General features: G+C 43.5%; 1 pseudogene; it reads left to right on the top strand.

Annotated features, from left to right (window-relative positions):
- Window positions 1-397: 397 nt before the first annotated feature.
- LOC117701607 (testis-specific Y-encoded protein 1-like) lies at window positions 398-3404 on the top strand (annotated as a pseudogene).
- The last annotated feature ends 7548 nt before the right edge of the window (window positions 3405-10952 follow it).

The raw sequence follows: 10952 nt of genomic DNA, 5'->3' as shown, positions 1-10952 counted from the left end.
ACCGTGGCATAGGTATGCGGGTGTTTGGATAGCCCATTCTACCCCTGTCTAAAAAGTTGTGACCTCTTCTTGTCACAGTCACAAGCTTAGGGCCACCTTGAGATTGGCAGGTGTGAGCACAGGACTAGAACCCGGGGACTGGTTGAGGGCTGTGCTTGTGCACCAGGCTGGTTGGAGGCGGGCAAGATTACCTGTGTATTCTTAATGCAAGACAATTTGAGTCCCGTCTCCTGCTGACGTCACAGTAGCCCACCCTCCCGATAGCACTGAGTCTGCTATGAGGGGCTGCCGGGAAAAACTCAGAGGCTGGTTGGCGACTCGGAAGACCATCAGGGTGTAGCATTGAAGGGTCCTGCTGGCTTGAGGCGCAAGAGTCCTTGTACAGGTTGAGCATCCTATGGAGAGTCCCGAGGAGGGGAGTGTGAGCATGGCTCCCCAGGATTCCGGGAGCTGGAACTCCTGGAAAGCAGACTTCTGGAAGGAGAGGCCCAAGTTCAGGCACCAGAGCAGAGCCCAGGTGCTCCTGCTTGGGACAATCAGATGGTGAAGCCTCTGGTAATAGGTGGTCCTGTGGAGGACGGGTATCCCTTGCAGAGGTGGTACATCACCCTGACACGTGTGAGGAGGGGACGAGGCTGCTATCGGGGAGTTGAAAGTCACAGAGGTGGTGATGTCAAATGAGGGTGAAGAGGTAAAGGAGCACAAGCCAGGAAGGTGAACAAGATCAGCAGCCTGAGCTGGAAAAGGACCCAGAGCAGGCATGTGATTCTAAAGACCAGCATGCGATACAAAGGTTGCCACAGTCAAGTGGTGGGCCTACAGAAGGCGATCTAAAATAGAGGAGCTGGAACTTCCTTCAGCTGGAGCTCAGCTTTGTGAATGCCCGCTGTATAGTGGAGCTTTAGCCCGGATTAAAGCAAGGGTGGCCAAAGCGCGTGGACCTTACTTTCAGCGCAGAAAGACCATAATCCAGGGCATCCCCAGGCTTCTGGGCTAAAGCTGTATCCTTAAGTGTTCTCTCTGGGCATCGGCAGCAAAGAGGGTGAATTGATTAAGGAGAACTGTGGGGGGTTGGGGTAAGAGCTCCAAAGTTTAGACGATGGAGACCAATCTCATGGTGTTCCGCCCAAAAGTAAGTGGGGCCCTTGTGCAGCAGGGAATGTGTGATTATGAACACCAATCACACATTGGCCAGGGACACCAATCACTACTTAGAGAGTATCCTACCCTTTGTATGGGAAACAAAGTCGTTCCCCTTTAGCACCATCCCCTGTTGATCTCACTGTGCATTTTGATGCATATTTACTGAAGAAATATTTTGTGACTTTTGAGGCAATACATTACCAACAGTCTCCCAGGCACTGTCAATCCCTTTCCTCCACTATCCCCTTCCTATTAACATAGAAGCTGCCTGCATGTGAAAAGCATGCCAGTCTAATGCACAGGCATGCATACACACCCCTTGTACAAGGTCGGGAAGGCAGATACAGCCCAGGTTCTTGTCATCCTTTGTGTATACATTGGCCTCTAGGAGCCGAGGAATATTAGATCAACAGCCACTTATTATCATGCAGCTAGCTTGTTTTCTTTAACTATGCATACAAGTTTCCCTCATGCCAACTGGACTTCTCATATCGATTTTCTCTGACTGCCCATCATCCCCCAGGGTGTCAGCAGATTCCCATGTCCAAAAGAGTGTAGTTTCTTCCACCTACAGAGGTTCAGATTTCACAGAACAGGAGACTTAGAACATCTTAGTCATCATGTTCTAAGGGACATGGGGCATGAAGGAAAGACCTCATGCCCACAGGTCTATGTGGAGGCCTGCTCCAAGGACTGCTCTCATTACACAGTGGCTCACCTGCTTGTAGCTCCTCTTTCCATCGTATAGCAAGGTTCCTTGACCAGAAGCAGATAATGAACCATCCCCAGATGTTCGTCCATCATCAGCAGCCAGGATGAAGACTTACTGGGCTACATGTTGAGCTTGGAGGTCAGTTGGAATTGTGTCTGGGCAGAGCATAAGGGGAGTTTCAGGAAAAGCAAATGTGGACAAGCATTACATTTCACTATCATGTGTGTGCTCTCAGAAGACACCTAGAGATTTCCCTTTTATTTCCTCCACATCTTGACAGGTGGAGTACAATACCTGGGCTGAGGATGTACAGAATGATGTTTTCCTTTAGTGAAAACCCATACTTCCGGAATGACATTGTTACTAAGGATTATGAGCTCAGCATCATTGGTATGTATGGTCACAGGTTATGGGTTGTTGCCTGGACCAGGTATATGGCAAACCCTGTGCTATTCCATATTCCTTTTCTGCAGGATACAAAAGAGTCAGATTCTAGTACAATAGAGTGGATAGGTCAGGCTGAACATGGTTATGCCAACTGCATGCAAGACACTACCAGGCTCACTTTCTTCAACTGGTTTTGTGCACACAAATTCCCCTGGCTCCAACAGGATTGCTGAGGTTAGCTTCTCTGACCATCCATTATTCTCTAGGGCTTGGGTGGGTTACTCCTGGGAGTGGGATTTCCATCTTCTGTCCTCCTTCCAATCACAGATAATCATGGATGACCTGTGGCCGAATCCTCTTTACTATTACCCTAAGGAAGACCACTCATGAAGAGAGAACTAGGACACTGCCAGGTGAGCAGACAGTTATATCCTGAAAGGGTGTTTATATGGGGCCTCAGTGGAGAATGAGACAATGGACAGGAATATTTAAGTGTGAGAGAAAGTTGTAAGTATGGGCAAACTTAACATACCTCTGGAGGTGATAATTCCACCGCTACTCTGTGACTCTGTGATGGATTAAAGAGAACTTCCTTGGACTTTTCATTCCTGTTAAGAATCCTGGATCAGAGTGGCTTACCCAGTTTTTGCCTTCAACTAAACAGTTTTCCAACTCAAACCAACATGGTTCTCCTCTGTGTGCTCCTCTGTGGTGACCTCCCAAGTGTCCTCTAGGAGTGAGTTTCTACTAATCCAGGCCTAGGAAACCTGACTGTTTAAATAAACACCTTGGGATATACAGGGAGAGAATATTAGGTAGTCAGGAAAAAAGAAGGCACCACAGAAAGAAAAGATCTGAGGCCTTTCAAAAGTTCTGGGGCCACTCCCACATGTCCCAGTGTGTGTTCATGTGTACATGCATGTCTCTCATCTGTGCATATCGATGTCTGAACCCAGGTGCTGTAGTATTATGAGAATCACCAGTGTTGGGGCGACATCCGTCAAGAACTGGGAAGTATTTAGGAAGCAAGGATGGTGAATATCCACATTGATTATTTTTCTCATATTTTTCTACAGGATAAAGAGCACAGAATTTCTGACTCTAGACCGTTAATGAATGTGCACCACATGTAAAATGGACTTCACTGAGATAAATACTGGCAAAGATCTTCTAGCTTTCTATTAATTATTTGTGGAGTGTGAACAATCACAGAAAGTAATATTCAAGCCCCTGGAGCTAAATTCTCTTCAGTCAGAGTCCTCTGACCAGACTAAGGACTTAGAGGATGAGGGTTAAATAAGGAGGTGGATACTTTGCACTGGCGACATCCCTCACAAACACGGGGCCAGTTTCCACTGGGATGGTAGTAAACATGTCTTGCAGGAACAGAGTGATCCCTAAGGCCAGAGTAGATACTGTTGAACAGTAGTCCATTCCCTGTCCCCGGTGAGTTCCTTGGTCTTCCTGTTGTCATAGCTTTACCTGCATCCAGTTGAACAGAAAGTTGTTGGGAAAATAGGAACATGAGTAAAATGTATTTTACAAGTGTACCCCCTTCACATTGGTCATCTCCCCAGAGCTATAAGAATTGCATTAAATGATTTCCTTAATTCCCAGATAAAGATAGTTTAGGGCTTGCATCTCAGCCAGTACAGGGTGACAGTGCCCTAACCACAGAAGTATATAACTATTAATACAAATCTATTTTTGTCTGAAGGAATTGTCATGTAATGTCACCCCTGGCAAGATGGGTACCCTCGTAAAATTACTTGAATGCAGATCCCTTCCTGTGCTAATTCCATCTGAGATCGTCATGCTACAGATGTGTGGAGAGACTCATCAAGGCCCAAAGCCTAACTTTGCCTTGAGGAAGTACTGAAGGAGAGACCTTTCTAGAAAGTGCAGAAGCTCTTTCTAGAAGCACCTTCCACCAGTGAGTGGGTTTGTTTTCCCCAAGCTTCAGCTTCAGTGGGTAGATACCACATTGAGTGTCCCACATATCCCTCTATGTTTTGTGTGAGATGCCCATTCATTGAATATTGGAGATGCTGTCTCCAATATTTACAGTAACTTCCAGCAACCCTCCACCTCAGACCTCAGCTGGAATTCGAGTGGGACTTGGTATCAGCAGTGACACTGCAGTTTTTATACTAAGGGCAGTTACAGTGGAAAGGTAATTCCTTTTCCCAGTACCTAAGGAGCATGAGTTGTCAGGAAGTGTTTGAAACAACTGGCCTGGAAAAGACATGGCCTTTATGTAGAAAGGATGGGGATAGTATCCTTTCTTAAAAACTGTCTTCACATCTTCCCACACAGGAGGGAAAGATGTTTAATCCCAGCTCTTTGCTTCTCCAGAGCAGGATGATGGTCTCTGCACTCCTACCCAGGCAACTCAGTTACCATAGAGCTCCCTTGCAAATCTGAAATGTAGCAGAAACATGAACAGAGAATGCTGGTAGTCTGAGTCTCCCTGTCCTCTCTGACAAACCTAAAAAGAAGCAACAAGACAAAATTTGTGTACAAAATATGGAGCCTGTTTTGTGTTTTCCTTCTTCTCCCAGAGGGCATTGAGTCTGCCCTGGAGTGTTGTTGATAGGCCAGTGATAGTGCACTGCAGAAAACTGGTTTTTCCTTTCCAGAAGATATCAACTGCAAAAACCTTTTTGGTTAGAGATGGGGTTGCATCTACTTTCCCTTTACAATGTTGGAATTTGAAGTGGTCTGTGGGTGCTATCATGAACTCTATGCTTATATGTATATCACTCCCATTGTGACTGGAAGATGCTCTTGTATTGGAGTCATGCACCACATTGGGCTCTTAAAAATCATCCTATTCATCCTCCATATAAAATTCTGAACTTGGAGGGATGTCACACTCTTTACATTGTCTACATCTGGATGCTGCTCATGCATCTTATGCACTTCACCCCATAACATACCAAAGTACAAGTACGATGAAAGTCCAACTTGACGTACCAATAATTTTATTGGAATTGATTCAGGACTATGTGTGAACCATAACCTTCAGGAGCAGAAATCTGTGTCACATAAGCTCACCCCAGCATTGTGACAGCTCACAACCTTAGACTTGTAGCAAACTGTGAAGCTTGCAGGTAACTCAACAGGTTGGAGATTATCCTTTTCATATGACTCTTTCAGGGTCTCTCTCTCCCTCTCACTCTCTCTCTCTCTCTGTGTGTGTGTGTGTGTGTGTGTGTGCTCTCTCTCTCTCTCTCTGTGTGTGTGTGTGTGTGTGCGCGCTCTCTGTGTGTGTGTGTGTGTGTGCGCACGCTCTCTCTCTCTCTCTCTCTCTCTGTGTGTGTGTGTGTGTGTGTATGTGCAGGCACATGAGAAAGAGCGAGACAGAGAGAGAGACAGAGAGAGACAGAGAGACAGAGAGAGACAAGAGAGAGATGACAGAGAGAGAGAGACAGAGAGAGAGAATGTGTTTCGTGGCTTGTCTGAGAATCTTTGTAGCTTGTTGTGTCTAAGTTTGACTCTCTCAGCAGCCTTTATTACTTATTCTTGGAGAGAAGGGGCCTAGTGAATCTGGTCAGTTTCCGGAAATTTCTAAAGCTGTTTTGAGTTGTGTTGAATTGTTGTCTTAAGGAGCTTCACTGGAAGATGGAATGTTTTAGCCTCAGAGGAACCTGCTATGCAATATTGTACTGCTTCCTCTGGCTCTTATCATTCATTCTACCACCTCTTCTTCAATGATCCCAGAGACTCGGAGGACTGACTATAGATATTCACCTATGGGCGATTAATTGGGCCATCATGCTACCACAACAATCATTTGTTCTCAAGAGTTTTATCTGTGATTAGTTGTCGAGGATGACAACATTTACCTAAAGGTGGAAGGATACGTATTTAGAAAAAAGTTTGACAGGTATTTCATCGCCATCTAGTTTTTAAAAAAATAGAAATTGTTTCCACATTGGGATTAAAATTTTTCACAGATTCTTGTCCTGATACTAGATGTGAACTCCCTCATTTGGAGCAGGCCTTAAATTTAATTGAAAGGCAAGCCATTATTGCACACACATGCATGTCTTTGCCTAGAATGTCTGCCTTTTAGCATGGAGGTTCTTTCCCTGAGCAGGAATGTTAGTAACAGTTCGTCACCAGCACCATGAATGGGTTATATTTAGTTGAGTTATTGGCAAAAGAGTACCATGAGAAACCCCCCCCCCAAAAAAAAAAAAAACTTGGGATACTTCCAAGGCTACTGGTTGCTTTCCACAACCTGATGGTAGGGCACTATTGCTGGAGACAGCACCTACACAATTTATTGAACACAGAAAGTTGAGCTGGTACTACCTAGTTCCTTAATCCATACTGCCTTATATTTATGATATTGGAAGATAGCCTGTTTGCTACCATCGAAGTACACTGAACACCAACCCACCTTGAAGTCCCAAAATTACCTACCTGTATGATATGCTGGTTAAGTAGTAGCACAAAAGGTTTGGGAGTTATGAATATAAAACTTGGCTGACACTGCTCTGGTGGCCGATAACCTGAGACTAGATTGCTCTGAGATAGGTCAGGAGCCTAGAGAAAACCAAATAATTATTTGTTAAAAGAACAGTAATAAAATGATGCATAACAAAATGGAGCATGCACAGTGCCTGTACAGGTTCAAGCTACATGGAGTCTTAGCACTGAGAAGGGAAATGGGCGTGGGCCCCACTCCTGAACCACAAAATATGGCTAATGAACATCCACTTGTCAGTGAAACTTTGTTTTCTAATGGAATGTCATTATACCCACCCGTGAGTAGGCTTCATGAACAGCAGTAAAACATAACCAAAACAGACTCAATTGTTTTAATTTTGTGTGTTTATGAGTTTTGTCTGTGCTTCTCTATATGTGTATGTGTTTCTCCTTTTTCTTTTTTTTTTCTTTTTGTCTGTTTGCTTTCTTCTATCCTGGTTTGTTTTTATTGGCTTTTCTGTTTTCTAAGTCAAAAAGAAAAGAGCCATGAAGTTGAATGGGCTGGGTGATGGTAATGATCTGGAGGGAGATTAGGGAGGGAAAATCATAACCAGAATAGACTTTATAAAATTATTTTCATTAAAAAAAACTGTTATTATCAGTACAGTACTGGCATGGGTTTATCATTTGTTTAGTTCTTGTTCTGCAAAGTAGTATAAGAAACTGTTGGTTTGTTGGCCACTATCTTCAGAGGAGCAACCTGGTTTTTACAAGGTGATTGTGTTATTCCAAAGAGCAACCTCATGGGCAACTGTCTCTAAAATACAGTCTGTTTGAAAATGTTTTACTTGGACTTTAAGGCAACTCAAGGAGAAAGTTAAGGACACTAACATCACTCTATCTTAAATAAAATTATGCCACTTGGGCTTGTTGCAGGGTGTTTCATCTCCATGTGGACCCCAAGGTTCCTAGAAACACCTGTTTCTAGTTGTGGTTTGGGTCTTTACTAGGACACACCTTTAATCCCTCTGGCTGGAATAATGGTACACCGTTAGTACACACCTTTAATTCCAAACAATAAAGGTAAAATTAGTTTGTAGAAGAAAGTATTGGTGTCTAATTGAGTGGCAGACAAAGTAAGAAATCAGAGAAAGATTTGACAGAATAGAATATGCCCAACTCTCATGGTAAGAGGAAAAAGAGGCTACTGGAAGAGAGCAGAGCAGAGAGAAAAAGAGGAGAGAAGGAGGCAGTTTTACCAGGACTGTTGTACAGCAACAGGTTGTAGACAAAGAACACAATAGACAGGTCAAGACCAAATAAGCCAGAAAATGAGAAGTAATCAGAAGATTAGACCGGATTGCTAGAGTTAGGTTCAACCCAAGCAGAATAATTCAGGAGAAGCCAGATTGAACTAGTCAGCTTGGAGAGGAGTTTGAGCCAGAACAGCTGAGTTGAACCAGACAACCAGAGGTCAGAAAGAGTTAGAAAGACTAAATTTATTCAGCAGTAACTCTCAGAAGCTGGAAACTTTCTAGGGCTAGAAAACATTGTGTGGAGCCTAGAAGTTTCTAGGACTAGGCCTACATTAGCAGATTGAGGCTGCAAGCCTCAGAGATGACAATTATATATGGCAGATAAAAGATACTGTTACCTGTGCTTATAACATTCTTTATAAGAGAATAAAAACTCCAGTACAAGGCATGAGAAACTCTTCTCAGTTGTCAGGATAGTCCAAGTGAACACCCAAACAATATAGGCTTTTGTCTTTTGTCATCTTTCAGATTTTGAAAGTATGTACTTATTGCTGAACACACCACACATTTAAGAAACAGGACTCCAGAAGATTCACACTAGATCACACCTTTTCCTTTCTTGATGCCTCATTTTCGTAGTACCAGAAGGCACTATAGAAGCTGCCAATAGAGGAAAATAATCAATAGGTCTATTTAGCCATGATACCTATAAGTCACAGAAATGATGAACGTGACAAGATATCACTAAAAGGGTGTAATAGTAACACATATTTTTTATTTACTTTTGTCAGTTTTTTAACTAATCATTTTATTTGTTTACATTTCAAATGGCATCCCCCTTCCTGGTTAACTGCTCTACAAGCACCTAACCAATTCAGATTCAGATACTTAGAACCAATCATCAACTGCACCTGGGAACCCCAATGGAAGAGTTAGGGGAAGGACTGAAGGAGCTGAAGGTGATTGCAACCCCATAGGAAGAACAACAGTAACAACCAACCAGCACCCCCCCACCCCCCCCCCAGAGCTCTCAGGGACTAAACCACTAACCAAATAGTACAGATGGAGGGACTCATGGCTCCAGTCATATATATTGTAATACGTATTTTTGAATAACCAATGAAGTTCTCTAAACATGAGGGAGGTCAATACAATTACTGGAAAAGCAGTTCAGAAAAACTCTTAAAGTTGGACTGTTTAGTAAACTAGAACTGATCAAAGTGTGGTGCAGACTGAATGAGCTCAGTCTCAACAGAATTACTTATACCTAAGGTTTAAGACACTTTGGAAGAAGAGGGTAGAAATATTATAAGATCTAGAAATTCATAAAGTTTTCTATAAGATTGTGTCTTCTAAAAATGACAAGGAAGTTACATTCATGATAGATCAAGAATAGAGGCCTAGTCCTTGCGGTCTGGGCCAGGGCACTGAGCAGATCTTGGGTGGCAGCTCTGCCCCCAACCTTCAAGAACCTAGAGGAAGCGGGGATCCCAGGCGCTCTAACTCGGGCAGTATCTTAGGTAAGCAGACAGCAGGGCCCGCCCTAAACAGGGAGTAACCGGGACCCACCAAGGACTCAGGAAATCACTTCCGGCCCGGAACACTGGTTCCTTCCGGTCTGGGCCAGGGCACTGAGCAGATCTTGGATGGCAGCTCTGCCCCCAACCTTCAAGAACCCAGAGGAAGTGGGGATCCCGGTCGCTCTAACTGGGACAGTGTCTTAGAAACTAGCTCTTGGATCTGAGGCCTGGACCAGACCTCTGCCAGGTCTGCTGTTGGGTGGACCCTGGATTCCACCTGAGACATACTGGAAGTCCACTCAACCCAGAACCACAGAGGAACAACTGAACTCAGAGCATCAGACAACATATCCTGAGATATTCTAGAAGAGACACTGCACCCAGAACAGCAGACACCTAGCTGGACTGCTACCTTGGAGACACCATATCCTGAGGCATCCTAGAGATACCACTGTAATCAGCTCAGCTGGAAAAGATCACAGAGACATCTGGACCCCTAGAAGATCAGACACAAGCTTGATAACTGGAAAGGCAGGCTTCAGTCAGAGACAGTAAGTACAGGCAGCACTAGAGTTAACCAGATGGCAAAAGGCAAGCGCAAGAACGTAAGCAACAGAAACCAAAGTTACATGGCATCATCAGAACCCAGCTCCCCCATCAGAGCAAGCCCTGAACACCCCATCACACCAGAAAAGCAGAATTCAGAATTAAAATCACTTCTCATGATGATGATAGAGGACTTTAAGAAAGACATAAATAACACTCTCAAAGAAATTAAGGAGAGCACGAGTAGACAGATAGAAACCCTTAAAGAGGAAACACAAAAATCCCTTAAGGAATTCCAAGAAAATGCAACCAAACGGGAGAAGGAATTAAACAAAACCATACAGGATCTAAAAATGGAAGTAGAAACAATAAAGAAGTCACAAAGGGACAATACCATGGAGATAGAAAACCTAAAGAAAACATCAGGAGTCATAGACACAACTGTCACCAACAGAATACAAGAGATGGAAGAGAGAATCTCATGTGCAGAAGATACCATGGAAAACATTGACACAACTGTCAAAGAAAATGCAAAATACAAAAAGCTACTAACCCGAAGTATACAAGAAATCCAAGACACAATGAGAAGGCCAAATCTAAGGATAATAGGTATAGATGAGGGGGAAGACTCCCAACTTAAAGGACCAGTAAATATCCTCAACAAAATTATAGAGGAAAACTTCCCTAACCTAAAGAAAGAGATGTCCATAAATATACAAGAAGCCTACAGAACTCCAAATAGTTTAGACCAGAAAAGAAATACTCCCCGCCATATAATAGTCAAAACATCAAATGTACAAAACAAAGAAAAAATACTAAAAGCAGTAAGGGAAAAAGGCAAAGTAACATATGAAGGCAGACCTATAAGAATTACACCAGACTTCTCACCAGAGACCATAAAAGCCAGAAGATCCTGGACCGATATCATACAGACCCTAAGAGAACACAAAT

The sequence above is a fragment of the Arvicanthis niloticus genome, unplaced genomic scaffold (genome assembly GCF_011762505.2).
Source record: "Arvicanthis niloticus isolate mArvNil1 unplaced genomic scaffold, mArvNil1.pat.X pat_scaffold_1454_arrow_ctg1, whole genome shotgun sequence".
NCBI classification, from domain to species: domain Eukaryota; kingdom Metazoa; phylum Chordata; class Mammalia; order Rodentia; family Muridae; genus Arvicanthis; species Arvicanthis niloticus.
This window is presented reverse-complemented; position numbering and strand designations above follow the sequence as displayed.